General features: G+C 42.2%; 1 protein-coding gene across 3 annotated transcripts in view; it reads left to right on the top strand.

The window, feature by feature from the left end:
* Positions 1-3,186: 3,186 nt before the first annotated feature.
* Positions 3,187-13,262, top strand: part of NAB1 (NGFI-A binding protein 1) — a 44,474-nt gene continuing 34,398 nt past the window's right edge. For 2 of the 3 annotated variants that reach the window (XM_045806354.2, XM_045806356.2), the window contains exon 1: positions 3,187-3,324. The gene's annotated coding sequence lies outside the window, so the exon portion shown is untranslated. Of the gene's footprint in view, positions 3,325-3,388; positions 3,518-13,262 lie in introns of those variants that run through there. The other variant, XM_087862116.1, reaches the window with a different exon arrangement.

Raw genomic sequence — 13,262 nt, forward strand, 5'->3', positions numbered from 1 at the left:
CACCTCTGAAGTACTCTTAATAACAAAATTTTTAAAATTCCATTAAACACATATGTACTGAATTCAAGAGAAGTATAAGACACACTTACAGGATAGAATGGAATATGGAACAATCAGAATTTATAATTGTTACCTTATGGGATGGAGTGCTTTTCCCTAACAAACCACCAGGTCCTGGCAATGGGAGATAATTGTGTGTGCCCAGGGTGTGGGGTGGGGGTGGGGGTGGAACGGGAGGTGGTGTTTAGGGTGACACGGGTGACAAAAGTGGTGAGGAAGTCAAGAAGAATCATGCTTCTTTATCTGAGTTGTCTCTGATACAGATGAATGCCTCAATTCTCTTCGTAAGCAGCCATACTGACTATACTGTTGTCATATAGACCCTGTAGACATAGAGAATTGGATGCCTAAAAGCTTAAAAATTCATCTTTTCTTCATTTTCCTTCCTCCCACCACTTCCCCCAGCACCAGGGAGTGTTTAAGGCAATGCAAAGTGGGCCAAAAATACCATTCTTAATGTGGGAAGAATATACTATCTAAATGCACCCAGAAAACAAACAAGAAGAGCTTTTAGTGTTTAACTGTAGAAATACGGTAGCCCCAGATTTCACTTTCCATGGTTTCAGTAACCCATGGTCCAGAAGTAGATGACCCTCCTTCTGACATAACATCGGAAGGCCAATAATAGGCTAAAACTATGTCACATGCCTAGTCATTCACCTCACTTCATCTTATCACCACAAGAAGGGTTAGCATAGCACCGTAAGATATTTTGAGAAAAAGAGACATTTACATAACTTTCATTACAGGATATGATTATAAATGTTCTATTTTATTATTATTGTTGTTAATCTCTTACTGTGCCTAATTTATAAATTTATCATAGATTAGTACAGGAAAAAACATAATATATATAGGATTTGGTATTATTCGTGGCTTCAGACATTCACTGGGGGCCTTAAAACGTATTCCCCGAGGATAAGGGGGCACTATTATAACTAGTCACCAGGCAGAAGAAAAAATATCTGCCCTAACATATTTCCTTTTCAGCATCATGTTCAATACCGGCCAAACATATACAGGCTCATGAAGAGAATTCAATGCAGTTTCTGCCAACTCTGGAAACAATTCTACTGGGAGGCTCGATAGTCCAGGTTAAGACTGCTCATTTCGGGACTTGTGAATCACTAATTGTACAAAATTATGGAAGAAAGTTATTTTCATTGTTAGTTCAGAACCAACAATGTTTGCAAAACATCAAGATTCCAGAGAGAAACTAGATTTTCGCAGATTTCATTGCTTGAAAATTTCCTAACCTGTATCTTTCCAAGAAATTGTCTTTATTTTATAACAACCTGTTAACTCTCTCTTTAGCAGAACAAGGTCCACAGCAGCAAAACCGTAACAGTAAGACAAACTTCCAGCAGTGACTTCCTCAGCTGAAGAATTTGAGGAAGCAAGCATGCTTATTCATTTGATATATCAACACAACTACTCCATACAGAACCTTTCACTCACACTGGAAGAAGAGGTTTAATTATATATATCCCATTATGGTATTACTCATTTTTTCAACATGCTTTTGAAAAGAAAAAAAAGTGCAGTCCTTTAATAAGGTCTTTTTCTTTCAGTGTTATCATCCCATCCCTTCCTGCAACATAAAGATGTGGTATGAAGAATTTCCCATCTCAAAGAATGCCTTGTATCCCCACCAGCAAAGTAGGCACACTCTGGGAGGCCAGCCAGGATGTGGGAATGGCTCCCTATAAAACTGGATTTTTATATGTATGTTAAAACGGGATTTTACCTGTACTCGCAGCAGTTGTAGATTTAGGAAATGTGTTAGATCCTTCAAAAACAAGCACATTGCTAAAATTCGGGGAATTCTTTCATTTTCCCGTTTTTGCAGAGAGGATAGATTCTAAAACAAATTTCCAATTTTGGGGGGGGCAATAGTTGAGGTACATTTATGGAGATGTTTCAATACTTTCTTTGGTTAGAAAAGTTTATGCAAACCAAACTCAAAAATTCTATAGCGTGCCTCGGGAACTCTATTTTAATACACCCCAGGACTGTTCTAAGCGCCATCGGATTTCTTCACCGTGGAAATTGAAATATTAACCAGTAAAATAACAGGCAGGTTTTCAGGAGGGTTGAGAAGAGTGGAATTAAGTTACCCGGCAAGCAAGACAGTCGTCAAAGCTGCACTTCGGGTTTGTCGGTTCCCACTCTTCCCCTCCTCCCCCACTCCCAACGCCAAGACAGAGCTGTGGAGGGGCAAGATGGGCGAGGCAGTCTCTAGAATCGCCAGGTTTTTTTCCAGCGCGGCGCACCTGCCGCCCCCACTCCGTGCGGTCGCAGCTAACTTCCCGGTGGACGCCTCGGACCGAAGGGCAAGGGGCGCACCTGGCGCACCAGCCTCCCCGGCGGGGGCGAGCTCGGCGCCCAGATTCGTGGGCCGAGGGAGCTCTCTATTTTTTTCAAGTCAGCCTCCCGGAGGATGTTGGATTTGGCGGGGTGTGCTCTTTGAAATACTATATTGGGAACCTCACACATTAAAAAAGAATTTTTTTTTTTAAATTGCAAATCTTCCCGGTTCACTAGGCAGCTGGAGAGCAGGCCCGAAGCGGCGTCCCCTCCCGCCCTCCACCCCCGTTTCCCTCCTTCCCGCCCCCTCCCCCCGCCCGGAGCGGGACTCGCGGGAGCCGCCCCCTCCCGAGCGCCCACTTGGTTCCTCCCAGCTGCCGTGTGAATGGGCCGCCCTCCGGATTCCGCGGAGGGGGCGGCGGGAAGAGGCCGAGCCCGGGCCCCGGCGGCCGCCGCCCCCGCCCCCGCCCCGCGGCGGCCCACGCCGGGATCTGCGTCACTCGGCCGCGCGTGGGCGGGAGCCGGAGCGGCGAATGTAGCAAGAGCGGAATCTCCCAATGTGACAGCGCGCGGGGGGGTGGAGGCGGCGGAGGCGGGCGGGGGAGGGGGAGGGTGCAGCGCGCGCCGGGAGGAGAAGGGAAGGGAGGAGGAGGGAGGACGCGGCGGGGGAGGTGCCGCTGCCACCGCCCGCGCGCCGGAGCCCGAAGGAGCCGCCGCCGCCAACGCGGCCGAGCGGAGCGCCGTCGGGGCTGGCGGGCAGGAAGAAGCGGCGGGTCCGAACTGGGGGGGGAGCAGGGAGAGCGCGCCCACCACCTTCCCTTCCCCCCTCGATGGGAGCGGGGGCGTCCCGGCCGCCGCAGCCGCCTGAGGAGGGAGAGCTGGGGGCCGTCACTTCGGAGTTGGGGCTGAGCCGTCCTCGCGGGATAGCGTGCCAAGACCGCTGCAGCCGCTGGCCGAGTACGTACCTGCTCGCTGTCCGCCAAGTGCGAGACGCGTTGGCGCTCGTGCGGCCGCGGGCGAACTTGGGGCGGCAGTGTCCGGGCCGCGCTGGCACCCGGGGGCCGGCGTCCAGGGGAGCGGGCCCCGCGCGGCCGCCACCGGAAGGAGAGGGCGGCATCTGGCTCGTGTGGGCGATTCCCAGAGAAATTCGGTGCGCCGGGGCAACGAGAAGAGGGCGAGCAGGGCAGCGGGCCTGAGTTGCGCGCGTCTTTCCTCCCGAGAAAACCGGGGGGGTGCGAGGCCATTCTCCTAAAGCAACTGGGGTCGTCGCGCAGGGCGCGGGGGTTGCGTGGTGTAGTGTGCGTGGTGGATGCGCGCGCCGGTCCCAGAGTTTTGCAGCCACCTTCCCCAAGGCCAGAATCTTTTTGTTGGTTTGTTTACTTTATAAAAATATTGCACTTACAGTCTTAATTTTTGTCTTGGGTATCTTCTCCTTCCGAATGTAGTTTTCTTTTTAAAAGCGGAAGGAGAGTTTTGCTTGGAAGTGGCTTACAGAAACTTGGCACCAAGGTGCAGGGAAGCGAGAGACTCGTGCTCGCTAAGGCCGAGCATGGAATTTGCAAACACATGTGGGACATACGAGCCTTGGACGCGGAGTTGTGTGACCTTATTCATGGAGGAACATTGCAAGTGCAATCAGATTTATGGTTTTCAACCTCAAGGTTCACAAGATTAAGATATGAAACGACACTTCCAAGTAAGCCTAAATGTTCTAAGGTCTCGGAAAAGGATAATTGAGTTGGAATATGCACGTATAGGTTCTGCAGACCAAGTTTGCAGCAGGTGATCAGAAGGAATCTTTGACTTGCATATAGCTTTATCCTACTCCTTGCGATCCGGCGGGCATGGAAAATTTGGGGGTAGCTGTCAATTTAAAATTTCATGCGAAAGAGTTGATTTGGAGTAACCTGTCACTACCAGTTGGTTTGCCAGTGACTTGTCTGCAAACTTAAGGAGTGCAAAGATCAGAAGCTGAGAGGGAAATGCTCAGATCTTGTTTAAAAATATTTTGGCAGTTTTAATAGATAATATTAGATTGCATAGGAACAGAGGAACGGAATTTAAAATAGATTAGTCACGTAGGCAATGCTAGGCTGTTTTGTTAGAAAAGTGTGCACACAGTGAATTACCTTCTTAGATTTTCACTTTTTTGAAAAATTTCCCTTGTAAAACATACCAGATTATGACACATCATAATTTATATGTGGGTTTCAAGAAGAAGTATTGGAAAAGGATGCTTAGGATTTACTTTATTTTGGGGTGGCGGCTGATATTTTCCTGAAGACTTAAAAGGACAGCTTTCAATCTAAGTTCCAGTAAAAGTGGCTCTTAGATTCAAGGCTATCCATTTTCCTCCGTTTTTCAGTGTTGAGACATTTTAATATTGTCCTTCAATTAAATTTAAAAATTATGTTATCCTTACAGGTATTAATATGCATGTAAAGGTTCTCTTAAGAACGTGTGGCTGTCTGGCAAGGTCATCCTTCTTTATTCTTGTTTGGGTGTTGGATGCTGGACAGTTAGGTTTTGAAATAAAATAATTTCAAGGAACCATTGGACAGTTTCTTGTTTTGATTTTATTAGTTTAGTATCTTGTACGAAAGTTAAAATGCCATCCTGGTATTAGAAACACTTCATATTCCTTGGCCCTGGTCATTCCCTGTTATATGTGAATGAATCAATAGTAATAATAAGAACATTGAGGCATTGTAGATTTTTTATTTTATTTCATTTTGCCTGCTAATCGTGGATGTAATTAAAATGACAAATCCTTAGGAAAACTATAGCTGATAAAAGGAAATTTAGTAAGATTATGTGTCTAATAAATAATTTGGTACATTTAATAAATAATTTACATGTTGTCCTTTTTCAGGATTATTAAACAATTTAATCTCAACTAAATTAATTTAAAATTTTCCCTTTTTGTGACCAGTAAATAACATCCATCGTCCTATAAGGAAGTTAATATATTTTCATTCCCCTGGTTGTTAGAGAATCAGTTAAAGCATTCAGTAGTTTAATCACACTTTAAGGACATAATGGTTTATTAGTAAAGATTTTGGGGTTTTGCACTGTGGATGCTTTGAAAGAAGAAATTAAATGTATTACGAAGTGGGAGAGATTTTGGGGGTTTGCACTGTGGATGCTTTGAAAGAAGAAATTAAATGTATTACGAAGTGGGAGAGACCTTTGAAGAACCTATTGCTTGAACTTTAAATATTATTTATTTATTTATTTTTAAAGATTTATTTATTTGACAGTGAGAGAGAGAGATTGTGCAGGGGGGAGGGACGGAGAGAGGGGGAGAGAGTCTTAAACAGATTCCATGCTGAGTATGGAGCCCAGTGTGGGGCTTGATCTCAGGACCCTGAGACCATGACCTGAGCTGAAACCAAGAGTCAGACCCTTAACCAGTTGTGCCACCCAGGCTCCCCTGAACTTTAATTAATTATTCAAAGTAAAAGGTAGTTGGATGGAAACAGAAGTATGTCAGGCTTTTGTATCTCTCTCTTTTTTTTTTTTTTAAAGAAAGGTATTAGCCCTGGGCTGTTCCCTTTTTTTTTTTTTTTAAGATTTTTATTTATTTATTCAACAGAGTTAGAGACAGCCAGTGAGAGAGGGAACACAAGCAGGGGGAGTGGGAGAGGAAGAAGCAGGCTCATAGCGGAGGAGCCTGACGTGGGGCTCGATCCCAGAACGCCGGGATCACGCCCCAACCCGAAGGCAGACGCTTAACCGCTGTGCCACCGAGGCGCCCTCAGGCTTTTGTATCTCTTGACCTGAACTCTGTTCTAAGACTTGGGCCTCATCTATTCCATTAGAAGTCTGTTTGTTTTGTTGGTGCTGTTCATGTGCATTATGAATATGGTGTTTTATGTTACTTTCATGGAAGTGAGCATTTTATAATATGTTTTGAATGGTCTAAGATCCTGCTAATGTATAATTGCTTTGCATATGCATATTTCATCGTGGAGTTAAGTATATTAAGGAATAAATAATACCCTTTCAAGCATAAGATTTTTAGCCCCTTTGTTTTGGATTTAGTTTTATCTTACCTGCTTCTTTCATTCCTTTTAGTGGAATGAAGAATAGTAGTTATGATATTAAATGCAAATTTTCTTTTTGATCTGACATGTTCAAAAACTAGTACAATAGTAGAATATACGCTCTTAAACTTAATAATGAAACAAGTGGGAAATCTGAGAAGTTGGTGCTGGAAAAAAATAGTAATTCTCATCTTGTCAGAATTCTCACAGCTAAAACATGGCATTAAGCTTTCAAATAGTTTGTCATTTCTCAATACCTTTTATTTAGGGGGCTGCACAGTTATTTTGCACGGTATGTTAATTTAATTTTAAGGAGAAATTTCTGGAAAAAGCATGCCTTCTGCATGCTCAGAGGACATTCATGTTTGTTAAATGACTTGTCTATTGGTTGATTGAGGAATTTCCAGCCATATCCTATGAAGGGGTCTGTAAGACATTTTTTTTCTCCATCTTCATTCAGAATTCAGAAAAAAATCAATAAGAGGGAACATTATAAGTTCCCCAAATTACCATTAATTCATTAGGAGCTATATATTTAGCTCATAGCTATGACAGTAATAAGATCCTGAATATTTTAAGATCACTGAAGGCTTACTAATAAATTTGCCTGGGTAAATTATTTGGTACTTGAAACATGCAAACACCAACTCTGCAATCTTAAGTAACCCATGATGTAACTAAACTATATTTAATTATTTTAGCTTGAGTTCTAGCACTAGGACAAAAGTTAGAAGAATTCATTTCCTAGGCTTAAGGCTTATCCTTGCCTGAGCCTGGATTGTCATAAACCTTTTCCGTTTCAACCTGTGGTGTACCCACCGCACCCTTCTCACCGTGCCCCCTATACCGTGAGGCTCCATTCTTCCAAACTCGGCAGTACTTCACAGGCTTTAAACACAGTCTCTGCCCTCAGGTGTCCTCATTCCTCCTTACCATTCCCAGTCCCTGCGTTTCACTCCTTTAGCATGCACTGGGTCTTCATCTCGATGTTGAGAGGAAAACAATCTGGTGGAACTAATTCACCTTAATCTGTAAAATGACTCATGAGCTAACTCTTCCCAAGTTTTTTCACATTTTTTATAAATCTGTAAGAGGCTGCTGTTAACTTAGACAGTTTTAAAGTAAAAATTTCAGGCTGTGTTGGGAGGAAGGAATTTATAGTCCTTTGCATAAAAAATAAGTCAGATCTTACTGGGATTCTGCCCTTGCTTTCTCCTCAGTCCTGAAGAGGTTTTGTTTGGAATGCCACAGACTTCATAAAAGTGTGTGTATACTCTGTGTGTGTGTGTGTAATTCCTACATTATGAAGAGGAGGATTCAGGAGTAGTGATTATGAATCCATTTGATATGTGTTATTTGTGGATAACTTATGTTGCATTTTAATTTATAGAAACAAAGAAGGAAAAGACCTAGAATCTTTCATGACCTCTTAAAATGCTGGTGTTGGGACTGCACTAACACATGAAGTATATTATAGTACTAACCACATGTAGTTCCTGTATCTGGAAATACATCCTTAGATCTCTTGGAAAAATAACCATGTTATAGAAATCCAAATACAGCCTTAAGTAAGAAGTATTGAGGATGAGAGAAGGTAGAAGCTTTTAGGGAAAGTAGTAGTTAAAGTTATGGGTTGGTCGGTCATTGGGACACCATTGGGATACCAGTTTACAAAGAGCATCCCTTTTGGAATATGAAAGGAGGCTGCTGATCAGATATTCTCAAATGTTGGGTTTCATTCAACAGCAACCTTTATAGAGATGTTATTCTACATTGAACACTTGGCTAGAAGTGGGGGATAGAAGATGAATGAAATCCAGTTTCTACCCTCAGGGAGCTTATAACCTCAGTTTTGCAGAGCTTGGTGAGGTTGCTTCTTTATTCCATGGCTCCTTATGCATAACACTTAGCATAGCATTTATAAATCACAGTGTTTAAGTGTCCACTTGTTTGTCTTCCTTCACCCCTTTAACTCATTCTCCATGAAGGATCATTGGAATAAATGGGGGAAAAAAATGAGAAAGTGTGTAGGGTTCAGAGAAGAGAGAGGACACCTACACCAAGGGGGTGTGGGAAAGGCTTTATGGAAAAGGCCAGTGGAGGTGGGCAGGAGGGAGTATGCTGGCACAGGGGCAGGGAGTGGGAGGCACATTCAAGGAATGCCCAGTGTATCTGTTTGGCATAAGCACAGGGCCATGTTAGGGACCAGAGAGAAGACTGGGAAGGTATAGGTTTGGGTCTGGGATGCCTATATGAGAAGTTTGAATTTCTTTCTCTTTGCAGTGGGGAAATTTGCATAGGTGGGTAAAGAGCCACACCTGTACCTGTATTGCAGTGTGGGATGTATTAGATGGTAAGAAAGCTGTTTTCATAGTTGAAGCAAGAAGCAGTGAAAACTAGAATTAGGTGCTTTTGAGGCAGAGAAAGAAAAAAAGATGGTGATATGGCTTAAGGAGATGAAGACTTGAGGAAGGAAAAAGAAGAAAGCACAAAGATGAAAGAGTAATGATGCAGCTAAAGAAGAGAGTTGGGAAGAGTAGATCTGGGATTCCGGAAGAAGGGAGGAAAATGGATACTTGCTTTTGGACTTTTGAAATTTGAGATTTTGACAAGGTGGTAGTTGAATGCAAAATTATCAGAAAAATGATTTGTGTTGATGGTTATCAAACCTGTCCGTTATGAAGAAAAAATTACTGATGTTCACTGATAATTTTAGTATTTGTTGATTGAAAATACGTATACTGTAATGGCAACAGCTACTATGAATTCGGTTATGCTTTTAAATGAGTTTATAAGGCAGGGAAGAGAGCATGATATGCCATTAGTAAAGTCAGGTAGACAGCATTTCAAGGAGATCTTTCAGACTGCAGGGAGCTTAGAGGGAGAGGCCCGTGGTAACTCAGTAGTTACTTGAGAGCTTTGATGGAGTCCTAGGACCATGAGGCAGACTGAAGCTTCCTGGAATGGATTGAGGCAGTGAAGGCCCTCTGTCCTACACTAAATCCCCACATCCCAGCTTGGAAAATATAATAGAAGTTTTGCTTCCCATAGGCATATTGAGTGCTTCCTTGTGGTTCAAGGACAAAATAGGAGTTGAGCAGTCAAGTTTTCTGGGCAACCTCTTATTTCATTGAATAGATTAATGAGTAACAAATGCCAACAAATGGCCTTAAACAAATCCATTGTTTAATTCCTCTTCCTCTGGAACTGACCAGGCTGAGCAATGTTTAAGCCGGTGCAAGTGGAGATTTCTGTGTATAGGTAGTAGGCCTTTGGTTTGGATTTTGAATGCGGTAAAAATTAGTAACTGGTTTCTCTTAACTGTGGAATTCATGTAAAGGTCAGACTCAGCGTGGTTGTTCCAGCATCCTGAAAAGGCTAGGTAACAGTAGTTTTCAGCTGAGTAGATTTACTGTTCTATTAGCTACCTGTTTATAGTGGTATTAGGATCTTTTCCTATTACTTCAGATCGGAGAGCTGCAGCTAGAAGCTTGCTCTTGGTTTATTTGACCTTCATGTTGAAGCATGAATAGATACAGCGTTTGTAAAAACAGAAAATCTCATCTTATAAGAATTTTCTTTTAAATCAAATCAAGTTAATGTACGAAGTGGTGGGTGTTTAAATTATCACAACAGGCTTTTGTAGGAAACTGAAACATTCTCCTAAAGCAAAAGCTTAAGGAGAAAACTCCTTTCGCAGCGGTAAGTGTGGGCCTTTAGAAGCCTCCTGGGACTCTGACTAGCTCACTTATTTATCTTTCAGCATCTGGTATCTTGACTTTAGAAATGCACACTTGGTCCTTTCAGTTATTATGGAGATAGTATAATAATTACTACTTTCTTACTGGTACTGCTTTCTTACCCCCTTAGGATCTAGGGGGTTTCCTTTCTTTCTGGGTAAAGATGAGAAACGATATAAATTTGAAATTAAATTTTTCCAAAATTATAGACGTTTTAGAAGAATAAAACAAGTTTGAGTCTTTAGTTCTCTTTAAGTTTCTCTTTTATGTTTGTCTAACATATATTTTTTTCTTAGTGCTAATAAAAAGATTCGAAAACTATTCTTACAGATTTTCTCACGTAGCCTTTCCTCTATTCCCTAATTTTGGGGAGCACATATGATGAGATAATTGATGACACCATAAACCTTGAAAATTTATAGCCCTCTTAAAGGATTGTGTGAGCACGGGGTATTATATAAGACTGATGAATCACTGACCTCTACCTCTGAAACCAATAATACATTTTATGTTAATTTATTGAATTTAAATTTAAAACGATTGTGCACGCACATGTGTGTTTATAAATGTATTTTTTTCTGTATACTCGAGTTGGAAGTCTTTGATTCTGTTGCATTAGGTGTATGATGGGAAAGGAAGTTTCCTTTCTCCTCCCTCAGACACTTTCTAGAAGTCCTTCTGTTTGGTATAATGCAGTTCAATACAGACTCTAACTTATGTCTCTAATTCCCAAGAGTTGTCTTTTTGTGGGCTAGTGTACAGCCGGATGATATACACTCTCCCTGGAGAGTCTCCCTGGAGTGGGAGAACAAGTAGATACTCCTGTGGGTGATTTAGAAAATGCAAAACTGTTCTTATTCAGAGGGGTAAAGTGGCACGAACCGAAGGTAGACTTAAAGAATCTGGATGATCACAGAACATGTAGGAGTTTGTGGTGCCCAGAAGGTGTACTAAATAGGGATCTTCTAGTGTAGTTTGCCGAATTTGCCAAATCATGGGAGTCTCCAAAGATACAACTCAGTGACCTGGGAAATTGTATTTTTTAAAAAGATTTTATTTGTTTTATTTATTTATTTATTTATTTATTTATTTATTTATTTATTTATTTGAGAGAGAGAGCTCACAAGCAGGAGGAGTGGCAGGCAGAGGGGGAAGCAGGCTCCCTGCTGAGCAAGGAGCCTGATACCAGACGCCAGGCGCAAGACTCCATCCCAGGACCCTGGGATTATGACCTGAGCCATCTGGGGGGTCTCGGAAATTGTGTTTCTTATTAGCACTGCAAGTGACAGTTCTGGGTGCTCTCAGAAAGCTGCTGCTCCCCAATTCAGTCTTTTTTTGTATCTCTTGTGAAGTCATCAGGTCACCTGGAAATACCCTTGTAAAATAAAGGACCATAAAATTTGAGGAGGTCACTAGTTGATCATAGCAGATTGTGGATGACACAGAGGTTGCTGAAGATGAGGCTTCCCAGAAGTCAGTCCTTCGGGTGGTAGGGAGGTGTATTCTCCTTGAACGGGATGACTTGAGACTAGAATTTTGATAGCATTCTGATTGATGGCATAAAGAACAAGTCCCAGATTTGGTGACCTCCTGGCCTTCAGAGATGTTGCTAGTACTCGTCTCTGTGCCTTATCTCCCAGGTAACTGTTGCTCTGTACTAGTATTTTGAATTGAGAGTGGAGCTTCCATTTTCCTCTGATGTACATAGATTCTTTTGCCTTTCTGCAGTTTTCTCCATAGAGGGCTACAGGGTCCTTTTTAATGCTAAAGTTACAAGTTGATTACAACATGTTTGTTTGTTTCTCTTAAATGGAAGTACTTGGCCAGCTTCTCTTTGTATGTGGGAGGTCTCCAGGCAACTGTGAATAACTTCTCAAGACTGCTAAGAGGTCAAGAAGTGCTTTGCTGGGTCTTGTTCTGTCTCTTTAAAAGCAGGCTTCTTAGTCTTGATTGGGCCCGAAAATTATGTTTATGTTTCTTCCTTGACTCTGTCTTAGGCTCTCTGCTGCTTCTTTGGAGGGCTCCTCCACCCTCCTCTGTTCCATCCTGTATCTCTAACCCTTACACACGCTGAGATACCAGTCTGTTACTTTGCACACAGGGCAGATCTGTTGAAGCATTCTACCTTACGCCATCTGCGGGTGCCAAATGTTTAAAAGAGAATCCCATCATCCTGATTTTTCTGTATCCCCAACCCCTGTAGCACTTCTTAGAGTCTCACAGATGTAATTCCATAGTCAATCTATTACTCTTTTCTTCATGGACTCACAAAAAGTGCTAAAAAATGGTAGCCATTTACTCTCCTTCATCACTTATACCTAAATGATCACCAGGTCTTGTCATTTATTTGTTTGAATTTTTCCGGCTTTTTTTCTCGGTTCTTAAATATACCACCTTCTATCTTCTCACCTCCAATTCATACTGAAATCCATTTTCCTCTGCCTGCCAGACTAATCTTGCTAATTTTTCTTTATAAAATGGGAATTACCGTACCAGTCTCGAAGGGCTGCTGCAAGGATTACAGATATTTCTTGGCTTACAGTTGGTGTTACATTCCAGTAAGTCTATCATAAGTTGAAAGATGTCATGAGTTGCATTTCATGCACCTAGCCTACTGAACATCACAGCTTAGCCTAGCCCACCTTAAATGTGCTCAGAACATTTACAGTAGCTTACAGTTGGGCCAAACCATCTAACACAAAACCTATTTTATAATAAAGTGTTGGATATCCCATGAAATGTATTGAATACTGTTCTGAAGGTGAAAAGCAATGGTTGGTGTGGGTACAGAATAATTGTAAGCAAGTCGGTTGTTACCACTGTGCAGCTGACTGGGAGCTTTGGCTCACTGTCGCTACCCAGCATCAAGAGTGTCACTAGTCCAGAAAAAGGTCAAAATTCAAAATGGTATGGTTTCTACTCAATGCATATGGCTTTCACACCATCATAAAGTTGAAAAACCGTAGGTCGGACCCGTAAGTTGGGGACCATCTGTAGATGTAAAGTGTTTATCGTATTGTCTGACGCAATATAAGTATTCAGCAAATGGTAGCATGATATACCTATTACCTCCTTCTGAATTTGATTATTCTTCACTTCGCCGTCCATA

This window comes from Ursus americanus, chromosome 1 (genome assembly GCF_024610735.1).
Source record: "Ursus americanus isolate L20-20 chromosome 1, mUrsAme1.1.p, whole genome shotgun sequence".
Taxonomy (NCBI): Eukaryota; Metazoa; Chordata; class Mammalia; order Carnivora; family Ursidae; genus Ursus; species Ursus americanus.